The sequence below is a fragment of the Adiantum capillus-veneris genome, chromosome 5, assembly GCF_014529385.1.
Source record: "Adiantum capillus-veneris isolate H3 chromosome 5, ASM1452938v2, whole genome shotgun sequence".
In the NCBI taxonomy this organism is placed as follows: domain Eukaryota; kingdom Viridiplantae; phylum Streptophyta; class Polypodiopsida; order Polypodiales; family Pteridaceae; genus Adiantum; species Adiantum capillus-veneris.
The window spans coordinates 29668726-29682943 of record NC_140935.1 but is presented as its reverse complement, the minus strand read 5'-3'; positions in this window follow the sequence as shown (position 1 = coordinate 29682943).

The following is a 14218-nucleotide window of genomic DNA, read 5'->3' as shown; positions in this document are numbered from 1 at the left end:
TTTCATAGGTAGTCCATACCGCGTAAAGAAGTTTTCAAAAAGGAACTGGGCTGTAGTCCTTGCATCATTTTTTTGGGTTGCTTTGGCTTCCGCCCACTTCGTCATGTAATCCGTTGGTACAATAATGTATTATGTGTGTGTCCTATATCCTGGAGGGTTGATGGGACCAATGAAGTCAATGCCCCATTTAGCAAAAGCACGAACTCCCATCATCAACCTCAGTGGCATGTCATCTCTCCGTAGGGGTGGTTTTGTACATTGCCATTCGTCACATCGTTTGATGTATGTGGTTGCATCCATGAATAGGGTCGGCCACCATATACCTGAGTTTAGCACTAGCTTTGCCATTTTATTAGCGGAGAAGTGTCCTTTCGGTTTTCCCGCATGTGCGTGATCTAGGATGACATAATATTCGCTTTCTGTAGCACACAGCCGTAATTGTTTGTCTTTCCCCCGCCTATACAGTTGGTTGGCAACGAGTAGATAGTGTTTGGCCTCTTCCTCAACAATTTTCTTTCTTGATTCTTCCCATTCCTCTGGAAAGGTTTTTTTTTTCAAGTACTCAATGATGTGAGCACTCCATTTCGGTGCTTGTACTACTCGAAACATTGTGGCTTGTTCCACTGGTGACTGTATTATACATTTATCGCAGGATTTTACATATTTATGGACATTTTATTCCATGTTTGGCCAGTAGACACCCGGTCTTTGTAATCGTGGCCTGTCTGTATTGCACCAGTGTGAAATCCCATGTTTTGTATATGAGCTTGTTTGAGGTAGTAGGTGGTATCTTCAGGTTGTACACATAGTCTCAGTATTCCATCCTTACCATGTTTGTACAGCCGTCCTGCTAAAAGGATGAGATTCTGTGTTTTGTGGATCGTTGATGGTTGTCTTTCTATCTGCAAAGAGCCAATTGTGAGTAGTGGTATGACCTCTTCGCTCCATTGCGGCACCATTTCTATGTTGAACAGATATGAATCAGGAAGTTCATCGACACCCGCAGGTGCTTCCCCATGAAATAGTCGTGAAAGATGATCTGCTCTCTGGTGTGTGGTCCCCTTTTTTACAACCACCGTGAAGTCAAACTCAAGCAACAGTATAAACCAACAAACAATTCTTTCAATGTTGCAAGGTTTGTTCACTAGATATAGCAGTGCTTGGTGATCCACGAAGAAGACAAACTTGTTTGCTAGAAGGTAGTGTCTAAATTTCTTGACAGCATAGATCATTCCCAGGCCCTCTTTTTCCATAGTGGTATAATTTCTCTTTGCGTTGTTTAGTTGTCGACTGGAGTAGCAAATGGGAAAATCCATTTTCTTCTCTCGGTAGTGTAGCAATTGTCTTCACCTTTTCTTGATCAGTTGAAATGCCGTTTTTTGACACTATGTGGCCCAGAATTATACCTTGGCTCACCATGAAGGCACATTTTCCGGGTTTAAGCAAATACGATACGTTCTGTATTTTTCAAAGACTTTACCCAGATGAGTGATGCGGTCACTTCGTTGGCGGGAATGAACACAAAGATCATCCATGTAGATTTCCAAAAATTGTATGAGATATTCTTTGAATGCGTGGGTCATTAGTCTTTGAAATGTGGCCAGGGCATTGGTCAAGGCGAAAGGCATTACCCTATATGCAAATATACCCCACTTTGTCACAAAAGCTATCTTATGCTGATCTTCCGTCTTAATCGTCAATTGGTTGTAGCCTGAGAACTCATCCAAAAAACTATAGGCCTCTTTCCCTGCTACCCTCTCAATAACATGATCAGTTATTGGCAGTGGATGGTTATCCCTAATGGTGGCTGCATTTAGTTGCTTGATATTTACACAAACCCGCAGTTTGCCATTGTTTTTGCGTACCACCACAATCGGGGACACCCACTCTGTGTGCTCAATCTCGTAGATAAACTCGGTGTCCTTTGATTTTTCTATTTCCTCTTTGATTTTATGTGCAAAAGTTTCATTGTACGTTAAAGGACGTTGTCTGCATGGTCTGGCATCACTCTTAATGGGAATTGTGTGCTGACATATCTCAAGATCTATCCCCTTTAGATCTTTGTAAGACCATGCGAAGACATCTTTATATTGCCTAAGCGTATCGACTAGAAGTTGCTCTTCCTCTTCAGAAAGGTCCGTGGCAATATAGGCCGGTTAAGGCTCCTCTCCGGATTCTGCTAAGTTGATGCGTTTCATGTTTTCAGGCCCATCATATGAAGTTCCTGGTTCTTTGGGATCTCGTTTGGATTTTTGCACCACTATCTTCCTATCATGAATGGTATACTTCTTATAGTGGGATGGTGCATCGAATTTATCATCATTTGATTCCTCGTCAGTTTCCATTTCGGTTGTCCAAACTTCTTTCAATGCCCGTTTTAAATCATTGTATTTGACCTTGCATTCCATTTTGGAAAACTTAGATGGTTTTCCGGTATGTTTCTCTCTTTTTGGTTTATGTTTTGATGATGTTTTGGTTGAGTCATGTTTCATGTATCGCTTTGATATCCTGTCCTTGAGGCAGTCAGTCGCTTTGACTAATCTCAAGTACTACGTTTTGTCAGTTAATAGAGGCATTGAGTCCTTGTGGTGCTTGTTGTGGTTGTTTCTGCATTTATCTCAATACCTGCATTGTCTTCAAGGGGTTTGGTTTGGGAAATCATAGTAGATTACTCGGTGATCCTTCCGTTTGATGCTCTGGCTCAAGCTACTGGACAGCTCATAGTTCGCATTATCCTCTAGCACCCTATCAGTCAAGTCTTGAAACTCTTCTTCGTCATTCATTTGGACAAGGTCCCTTAAAGAGATTTCGTCCAATATGTGTCGGCACTCGGTCATCCCTTCCTTGTCAGGTACGTCTTCCTCAGTCTTCGGAGTTAGGCGAACATTCATCATCTGGAATGGAATGATATCGTACCCTTCCTCGTCACAAAATTTGGTGAGGGTCACTTCGTTGACACAAACATCAAGAGTAGCTAGTATTTGTTGCTATCCAAACGGTTCGAACATCTCCTCTGGAAAAGGCTCTGGTATGTATGCTTCATCTTGTGCAGTCCTATCAATAATACCGACTTCCTTTTCTAAACGTCCAGAATCCGAAGCTTCTCCTATCCATTGGTTAGCTTTGTTCTGGAGCCAGGCCGGTATTCCTCCTTCCTGGTCAATTGTGGAATGCAGGTCTTCTCCTGGGGCTTTGTCTACGTCTTTATAGCTATGATCGGTGACACTAATTTTCATAGTGACATCCTTGTTCCTCAAATAGATATAGTCGTGACCCCAATCTTGGACCATTTTGAGCTGACGCATGAATGGTCTGTCCAGAATGATGTCGAAATTGCTGCTTTCATCAAAATTCATGATAGCAAAGGTGTGTTTGTATGCAATTCCACAAGAGCTTACTACAATTTGCTCCAAGATGCCAATAGGTCTCTCCAGGTACCCATCTACTAGTTGAAGTTTCATTCTCATTTTTCTTAGAGTAGGTTTTCTCCATTTTTTCCACATTGCGTTGGTGGCTATGGCAATTCCGGCTCTACTATCCAATATCGCTATCGATTTAACATCCTAGTACTCTACAAGTAGGGTAGTATTTCCTTCCTCACCTTCACAATAGTCCCCTACTTTGTTGACTGGCACTGGCTCGTGTTTAGTCTGCTTCGAGGATTGTGTTTTTAACGTGTTTCGAGAAACCTCGGTTGAAGGAGTTACAAGCCCTATTTTTTCCAAATTTTTCACGACCTCTTCCCAAAGATGCGGTCTAATATTTAGCAACTCTGACAAAGTCAGTGTACAACGGATAGGTGATGACATCAGCTTGTGAAGAGTTTTAGTGTCCATCATCTTAGGATTGGCTTTCCATTGAGATGGAACTTTCCTTACCTCTGATCGAGTTTCAGGGTTACCAATAAATGAAGGTAAAGTCTTCAACGACTGTGGTTTGCTGTCTTTCGATATCAATGTGCCTTCATCTCCATACAATGATTGGATGTCATTTGGTTAGAGCTCATGCTCCAGGTGGATTTCCGGGATAGGAGCTGACACAAGTGTGGCACTCCCGTCCTTCCTATTCCTGATCTGTTCCCATAGCTCTTGAGGCCATTGTTCTTCTACCTCCGAAATTGGTGGTGGTACCTGAGAATGTGTTCCATCTGTTGTACTACCCTCATGTCCAAAGGTGTTTCATTGACTGGATTGGGTAGATTATTCACTTCAATTCCCCTCTCATCTAGCTCCCGAATCTTTTCTCGTATAAGTACGTCAATTTTTGGAGTTGTAGGAACTGATGGTTCCATAAGCGCTTGAGCGACTTGAATGAGCTCTTTGCACATCTTTAGCCTCTCTTTCTCATACCCTGGATGAGGGTACGTTAACCATTGATCCTCTTGGGTTTGGTTAGGCTTTAGCCTTGCTTCGTAAGCTTTCAGAATTGCGTCCAAGGGTTCAACCACCTTGTCTACTAGGACTGACCCCCTAGATGGTAGTTCCGACAGTTTCTTTGTCTTGTTGTTACCATTAAGGCCTCTTTCCCTTTGAAGTTGTTCCTCCATTTTCCAAAATTTGGTTTCCAATTCCATTTTTTCCTTTTCTCTTTTGACTTTCATCTTGTTTCGTTTCACCTTCCAGGATTTTCTAGGGGTTCGGACAGACAAGTTGTCTATCTCTGTTTGGCTGGCCGGGACACTCTTTGCTACCTCATGTGCTTGAGCTCGAGTGACCGCTTTTATTGGAATATTTCGTTCTGTTTCTGATCCACTTGAGCTTGGCACAATCCCTATTTTGTTCATGGTTGCCTTTCCTTTATTTTTGGGGTTTTTTGGGTAGTGTGGAATAAGATGGTCCGTCGTGCATCCGTTGCAGAATCCAAAAAATTTCACCCGCTCTCCTTTATTTGGACACACTCTAGCCCAGTGATCCCCACCGCATTCATAGCATGGTCCTACAGGTGGTGGAGAAGCTTCAGGAGCTCCCATTGGTTGTCCTGTTCTAGGAGGGTAGCCTCTAGGTTTGTAGCCCTGATTTGCCATAAACATAGCATATTTTCATCAACCAGGTAATGATTTTTGGTTGGTTGTGCTATGTATGAGGGCTCGGGAATTTATTCTGGAATTATCCATGGATTATATCCCTCTGGAGCATATGCATTCGTATCACTTTCCCTTTCATAAGTACTGTCAGAATCTTCTAGGTGTGAGATTACCTGGATCATACTCTGATCAGATGGTGGTTCTATTGGTTGAGAAATCCTTACCATAGCCTTATTTTCCTAGGGTAAAGGAGGTTGATGTCCCAACACCGGTTGAGCTTTTTCCTGACCCAAGATTGCGTTATTTGGGCCCACTTGGTACCTTGGAGGGGGTGGAATTTGTTGTCCTCCAGGTGGTCCGTATTGTCTCTCTCTAACATAGTTTTGATTGTAGAAACATTCGTGAGTTTCATGGTTTGTCCATTTTTGTTCTGTAGCACACCATTTCAATATCCGCTGTGCATTAGCTCCTGGCCTTTGTTGAAGGTTGCACCACTGGGTTGGATGGTCACCCCCACAAGTATCGCATTTTCGGGTGGGCGATTGTCGTGTGTTTGGGTTCGTCCTGTTTCCTTGGTTCATCCTCCTAATCACTTCCTCAATCACTCGATCAATGTCCAGTACAATTGGGTTTTGTCCTCCCGATTTTGTCGTGGACTCACTCGTAGTTGAAGAGGTGCTACTAGTCCCCTGATTCGTGTCTTCAATCACCTCCCCATATGCTTTGCAGTTATCTACAAGATACAATGCCTCTTTCATGACTTACTCAAAGGTGACACAGGATTTCAGGTGCAAGTCTTTCTTGAGCGTGTCATTTCGCAGTCCCTCTATGAAAAGGACTGATAGTCTTTCGTCCTGAGGTAGTTCTTGAGCAGGGAATCTTTCAAAGTACTGCCTGAAACGAAGCGATGCTTCTTTCACTTTTTCCTTTTCCTTTTGCCTAAATGCATAAATCTGGGAGACAGTGTTATGCTTGATTCCTCTCTTTGAGAATTCCTCAGCGAATTTTCAAGAAGTTGCTCAAACTTGGAAATTATAAGCTATTTAATGGTTGAAACCAAGTCAGGGCATTACCTTCCAATGTCAGCCCCAAGTCCTTCATAATGAGTGTGGAAATCAGTCACCTGTTCCGCACTCAATACTTGTTTGAAGGTTGAAACATGGGCATACGGATCGCCAGATCCATTATACTTTTTGGGTAAGCATTTTGCCACTTGGGATGGTCGCATATGCCTGGCCTCTGCAACCATTCTAACAACTTCTGGTCCCCGTGGGATGGCTTCTCTTGGTTTGTAATCTCTTCTTGGTACTAACAGCGGTATCCTATCAGCCCTACATTCATCAATTCGATCTCTTGTGATAGTCGGAGGGATTCTAGTGGTGTAAGTGAATTCAGGAACAGAGTTGCCCCTATGTGTGTTCATGGAAGCCCTAGTTGCCGTCGACCCTAAGGGTTCTGTTCTCAGCACTCGTTCATGTCCATAAGAATCCTCCACTCTTGTTCTCAAGGGACTCTCAAGTACAGTCTCAGGTTTGATGTGAGTGGTCGTGGTTTTTTCAGCTTTCGGATTTACATAGTATTGGTGGAGTGGTCCTCCAAAATATGTATATCTCTCTAACTCCTTCTGGTCCATTGGGGAGTACTTTTGGCCATACTTGTCCATTATGACCACCTAAATACTTCTACCCTCCGTGTAAGTGTAAACATACAAGTTTTTTCGGTCAGTTAATTCCTTGATGCAAGGCTCATCCCATCTGTAATAGAGTGTTTGGTCTCCATTATTGAACTTATAAAGCCCCACATATGTGTTGTCTGTGGGAAGGCGCTTAGTCTCATTGGTGCGTCTGAGTACCACGTTTTGTTTCTCCATTTTGGGTGGTGCATCGGCCGGTTCATTATCTACTTTGTACTTGGTGCCGGTCATTCCCCATTTATCCACAATATACGGGTTATGAACCACTAAGTACATCATTCCCTCTCGGTCGACCCTCTCGGTCGAAATACCTATCCCCGTCATAATCAACATCTACAAGGTCTCTGAACTCGCTCGGCCTATTTTCCAATTTAACACAGTAGCGGTCCATTCCATCCTTATAGATTTTGGCTTTAAGCACATTTTCAAATTGAAACTTCAGATACAACAACTTTACATTAGATGTGGGCTATGAAGAACCTGCACCCATTGAATATGTTCCCTTAGGGTTTTACTTGTTAGAATCTTCAGTCATGAGGACGTATGATCTCTCAGACGAAGTGTCAGAGAAATTCTCCTCCAAAATGGATTCTAGAGGCGGTAGTGGTCTCTAATTCACACTTTCTTCTGTTGAGTGATTACTCCCTTGATCAAAGATGTTGTGGTTCCTATTCTGGTACAATCTTCCTGATCGCAGATTCATGAATAATGGGTAACAAGAAAAATCCAAACCGAGTTACCTCATGAAATAGTTTGAATCCCCCGTTTGTTCTTGCTAGCTGGATAGCACCTTCTAGTACCTATAACCTGCCAAAAATGTGCTTGATAGCTGTAAGCTTACAGCTGTCCTTGTCAGTTCTTTCTTTTGTTTGACAAAAATTGGCACACAATTCCCTACACAACCTCAACAATTTTGATCCAATTTCAATTTTGAAAGAAGCACCTGGTTGCTATGGCCTAGCTCCTTGTGTGGTAAGTTTTTGTCTCTGCTCTGGCTCAGAGGTACATGGATCGCGATCCATGTTGGGAAGCCATTTGAACTTTTGTTGATACCCTCGGCTTCACCATGGTTAAGGGATCTTATGGTATCAAAATTTTCAAAAATGAATCTTTGGATTGGAAGCTAAGTTGATTTTGTCACTTTTCCTGAGCTCCTGTCAGTTCTAAGCTTTTGGAAGGGTTTCTTGCACCCAATTTCAACTCTGGAAGGACCACTAGACTCTCCGTGATACTCTCTAGCTATGGTACTAGTTTGGTGTCAATTTGTGTCAAAGGAACATGGATCACGATTCATGTACCTTTGTGTCAAAATACACTGAATTTTGTGCTACAGCTAGTCCTCGGCCTAGTGAAGCTGCCTACATGGTTTTTGAATGCTTTAAAGCTCTTTAGGACAGGCAAAAGTCAGTTTTAGGGTTTATGTCAGTGGTTTCCTCCCTTGACCTGATTTTTGCCACCTTTTGCCCTCTTTTTGAGATTTCCTAATAAGGGTCCTTTAGGAGAAAGTGCTCCAATTGTTATCAATTCCTTGCTTGTCTTTTATCAGCTCAAACTTCGAAAAAGGTACATGGATCGCGATCCATGTTTGGCATGATTTTGGACTGACACTTTGTGAGCTAATCACACAAGCTATGATGATGCTATTCCCCAAGTATTTTTGGATTTGGTCAGTTCTTTCCAAGTGAAAAGAAAAGTTTTGTGTCTGTTTTGCGGTTTTTTGCAAACCACTCCTTTTTTGGTATTTTGAGCAGCTTTTTTCACTTTTTGTCTATGGCTCCTTTTGGAAAAGTTGTTCAACTAATAATGAGGAGTACACTGGTCAAATCTTGATGTCAGATGCCTACCTGGAACATGGATCACGATCCATGTTGGGAAGCACCTGGGCATGAAATTTGGTTCAATGGATTCCTTGTTTCTAGTTGGTCCCAATTCTCATCTCTTTTTGGATTTGGCCAATTAAAAGCTCAATTTTTCCTTGTTTTCCCCTTTTCTCCAAGTTTTTTGGTCTGATCACCCCAATATTGATTTTTATGATCTTCTGGTCCTCTTCTTTTCACCAAACTCAATGTTCTGATGCCTGAGAGCCTGTTCTAAGAAGAGGAAATAATTTTAGCACATTTTGCCAAAAAGGTACATGGATCACGATCCATGTTGGGCAAGCTTTTTGACAGGTTTTTGCACAGTCTTTTTCAACAAGTGTTTTTATCCCCTTCTTGAAAGTTTTACTGGGTTTGGTCCAATTTTGAAGCTTTGATCATCACTTCTTCAATTTTCCCGAGTTAAGGTCTTCAACACCAAAATAAGGTTTTTGACAGTTTTTCCCTCGATCCGTTTGGCCACAAATGATGGTGTAATTTGTTACCTAACCTACTCCTACAACTGAAATGAATGTGCAAACATAACTGAACTTAACAGTACAGAAATAACAACAATGTGTGTGGTGGAACAGCCCTTTCCAAGCATGTGAAAAATCAAAAAGAAAAATACTATCTTGTACCTCACTCATAGCTTTCTTTGCTCTTAAGGAATAGCACTGGCTAGTCTCGGACTCCAGTCGCTATTAAGCACTAAACCTACGTCTAGCTGCTTTACTGTCTATGGGTAAACGAAACGGGTATCAAAAGCTTGAAGGGAGATATATCTTTTTTTTTTTGTACACTGAGTCACTCACCACCTAAGGGTCGGTTTCCTCGGCAGCGCTGCCAATGTTAGCGGGTCGCCACGACAGACGTCTGCAGCATAGCTCTTTTGTACTAACATAATGTCAATATGCAAGGAAGCGACTCGGGGTGGGGCAGGAGACTTAATGAGAGTGTCAATCTCACCAAAGTGAACTTGAAGATTACTCATTCTTACAACAAAAGCAAATCAACCACTTCCTAGTCAGACAATCAGTATGCGTCTATTCTCAACACTCAACACAATCACGCCGTTTCGGTATCCAAACGAATCCGAAGTGTCATGAAACTTAAGGAGAGGTATTACAACACTTATGGGCTCAATCCTACCAAGTTCTGTCACCATCTGGGAAGGTACATAAATCACGATCCATCACAAAAAATGTGCAGAAAACTGAAACAGAAGTACTTGGAAAGATCCACCTTAAGCATAGAAACACTTATCCAAGGTCAAGACATCAAAAAACAACCATTTAACTCCCAAATCAATGCATTTAGCTCACAAACAACTCGCCGCAAGCCACAGCAAAATTGGAAATGATTACACTTAGATCGAAGAGTAAGAGACAAGGAACGCAATGTACTATTCGGAATAGCATTCTGATTACTAGTTAAGGAGATATGATGATTACAAATTGTAGTCACAAGAGGATTTAGTAGCACACGTTTTCTTCTCCCAGCTAATGATAATAATACCTTCAAAACTAAGGGTTTTGACTTTAAAAGTTAGGGGGCTTTCCCATGGCCAACCGGCCTCTTACAAGGGGTAGACTCAGAGAGCATAAACAAGAATATGGTCTAATCTTATTCTGATTACAACTCATTTTAGGCAGAATTACAGGGTTTTTGCCAAAAAATAGAGTATCCGCCGGGTTTGGTGTGCATATGCCTGCTCGCTCGTATCCACCAAACATAGGGTGACAAAGATCCATGCTATGTAGAGTTGGAAGGGTCATGGCCTCTCTATTGGTGTACAAGTGCAAAAAGAGGCCTCAATATGCATGCTTTACAGGTGGATGGCCACGGCCAATGTTTTATTTTTTATCCAGGTGGACTCTACACCATGCTTGGGGGAGCCTCAAGCTTTCCATTTGACCCTGGAGGGTGATGCAGTAGCAGACGACTTTCTCTCTATCTCTATCTATTTCTATAGCCACTATATCATTTTTCTTATGTATTCTATGTAGCTATTTATCATTCTCTCTATATAGCCCTATTTTACCTAAATATTATTGTGGTTGAGCATGAATGCTCAACGAGGGGGTGGGCAATGATGGTGCACCCTAACTGTGTCGACCCATGGAAGTGCTAGTACAGCAGTGTGGAAATCAGTAGCCTAATGGGGGAGTGCTTGAACAGGTACTAAATGCAGATTTCAGCATATGCGATTGTGACGTGTATGCCAAATGTTTCTTTTAGCAGACCAAAGGGGGTTTTCAAGCTCAATCGCTCGGGTCTCTTAAAGTGGTTGGATATTTTTTACACGGGATGGTACCATGCTATGTATATCGAGGGCTTGCACTATTTCGGTTATTTTTTATGCTTGGGGACTAGTGGGTAGCAGCTCATCAACTAGAAGGAAAATAATCCACATATATTCAATGGGAAGTAGTGGTAGTTCAAGCTGTTCGAGAGTCGTTACGGTCTCATCTCTCCCAGAAAAAGATATTGTCACCCAAGAGTCATTTTATGCGAATGGTGGAGCCTAGGAGTTGAAGGCATGCAGAGTAGCCTATAAAGTTGTGCCAGGCAGGAGCTCTGATATCATCGACGATCAAGGTTGCAAGGGTGGTGGGAAAGAGGACCAAGCTGGAAATTTTTATGAAGGTAAGTTAAAATTAGCTGAAAGCTAAGAAAAGGGGAGTCGGATATACACAGGAGGGTGGTCAACTGCAGTTCATGGAAGGAAGATCCGCCACATGCAAGGGGGGCCGTTTTGGCATGCAAGGGGAGGACGCCATCTGGGTGGTTGCCATACGAGAGTAGAAAAAAGGGGGCTGCAGTTGTATGGAGGGAGGCCTATTTGTAGAGGAGATGATCAATAGCGAGGTCGCTAGTGGCCAAAGAAAGAGTGGAGGCGTCTATACAAGGAGAAGAGCTTGATGACCGCCGCGGGCACTTGCCAGAGAACTGGCTAAACATGAGTGCAATTGGATGGGAAGCTGACGCGTGTGAGAAGGAGGAGCAACCAATGGTTTTGAAGGAGCGCACCTACACAAGAGAGTAGGAGGACGATCAATTTTGGATGGCTGCGAGTAGTTAACAGAGGTGGGTGGGCTATGCCATCTAAAGGAAGCTCAAAGGTCGGTTACAAAGAAGGAGGATTGAAAGGGGCTCTTGTGGACCGTGTTCTGCAGATGAAAGAGCCACCATATCAGGTGGGGAAGGCCATCTGTTGCAAAGAAGGAGGGGTTGATTACAAGGGATCGAGAGCAGCAAGTTAAAGGCTGGGGGTTGTGGAGGGCCTCCAGGGCATGCAAAGCAAGATATGTCAGTTGGGGAAGAGCTAGCAACACAAAGGGGCTCCTCTCAAGGGCCGAGTAGCAGGAGGCAAGCACTTTAAGGATTGGTTGCAGTGCATGAAAGGGAGAGAATTCCATCATTGTATATGTTCCTTTTAAGGATTCTACCATGGTTTTTTGTCAACTCTACTCTAAAATCTATATCAATGTTCTCTTCGACCTTTGTGTCCAATGATGTGTCATAAATGTGAATGGTATATGTGCGGTCATCATGTGTGCAAAAGAGTACTTACTAGCTTGTAGGCAAACCTATCATATAGATTAATAACCTTGGGGTGCCTGAGGGAGTCGGTGCTAGTTATCTATGGTATAAAGTGCAATGAGAGGTCACAGATAGGGCCATGCTTATATGCTTTGCAACTGAGTGCGTATAGTCTGGGATGGTTGGGTATGGGCTTGGACATTGATTGTTTGCAGATTATGTATCGAGGTGTGTGTTTACTAGGGGATAGGGGTGCTGTGAATCATTGGGCTATAGAGAGTCATTCAGTGAGTGTGCTGGTGGTTTTCTCATTTCCCCCTTTCCAGTGTGTGTGTGTGTGTGTGTGTGTGTGTGTGTGTGTGTGTGTGTGTGCACCACACACATGCGCATGCCAGCGCGTGTGTGTGTATGTGTGTACGCACACATACAAGCACGTGTGTGTACACACACACGCGCATGCCAGCGCCTGCGTGTGTGTATTGCCAGCGGCAGTCCACGTGGGTACGGAGCGGCCACACAGTCCACTCGTGGCCACATGGGTTTGCCACATGTAGCGTCAGTATCTGATGGTACACGTGGCATGCCATGTGGCCATGCAAACTGCCACATAAACCGCATGTAGGCCACGTGGCATGCCACGTGTACAACCCTTGGGTGACAGTACACATGGCAGGCCATGTGGTGCCTTACTAGGCGCCACGTGGCATGCCATGTGTACTATCGCCCCATGGCGCTGCACGTGGCACGCCACGTGACCTGTGAGTAAGGCACCATGTGGCGTGCCACGTGTACTGTCGCCCAATGGCGGTACACGTGGCACACCACGTGGCCTGCGAGTAAGGCACCACGTGGCGTGCCACGTGTACTGTCGCCCAACGGTGGTACGCGTGGCACACCACGTGGCCTGCGAGTAAGGCACCACGTGGCGTGCCACATTTACCATCGGCTGATGACGGTACACGTTGCAAACGTGGCCACGAGGCGGCCTGCGTGGCCGCTCCATGGCCACGTGGACTGCCGCTAGCCACGCGTTGGCCAGGGGTGGACACACGCTTCCACGTGGGGGCGTGTGGCCGCCCATGGCTAACTTTGACACGCTGGCCAGGGGTGCATGGGGGTGCGTGGCTGCGAGCACACACACGTCCCCCCTCTTACTAGTCGCCTGCATACATCAGGCCCGTGTGCGGTGGGGGGCGGGGTGTGATGTGGACCGCACGCACACATGCCCCCCTTCCTCGCCACCCGCATACACCGGGCCCCACACACAGCCCCCCCCCCGATAGCGCCTGTACACACACCCCCGCCCCCGGTAGTCCCCGTACACAATTCCCCCCCTTCCTCGCCGCTCGCATGGGGGGGCGGGGTGTGCTCTCGGTCGCACGTCCCCGCCCCCGGTAGCCCGCCCACACGACCCCGCCTCCCGATATCCCGCCCACACACGTTCCCCCCCACCCTAATTGGCCGCCCACATACACTGCGCCCCCCCCCCCCCCCCTACGGTCGTCAGCACACCCGACCGCTCACACGTCCCCCCTACACACAAACCCTCAAAAGAAAATTTTTAAAGAATTATTCGGACGGAATTTTTCCTTTTATCCGTTGCATTAGACTAGCATTCACGTGCTCACACAGTCACACAGTCAGACACAAATATTTTTTTTACTAAATATTTTGTATATTTTTTAAATAAATTTATTAAAATAACAAAGTTCATGGACGTATTTGCATGCGATTATGAGGATATAAAGGGTCTCAATTCTAGATTCTACTAACATTCTATCAATTTGAAGAAGGATGTGGTCCCTATCAAGCAAGCCAGGTATTGTATGAATTCAAATTATGCCAAATAAATAAAAGAATATTTGGATTGATTTTTAAAGGTTAGATTTATAGTTCCAATTGAAAACCCAGAGTGGTTCTCGTTGATTGTTGTAGTCCCTAAAAGGAATAAGAAGCTACGGATATGTAACAATTATTGCAAGCTGAATGCACCTACTGTGCGGACCCTTTTTCCCTTCCATTTCTAGATTCTACCTTGGATAAAGTTGCAGGCCAATAGATATATTCTTTTTCATATAGATATAATGGTTACAAAAATCA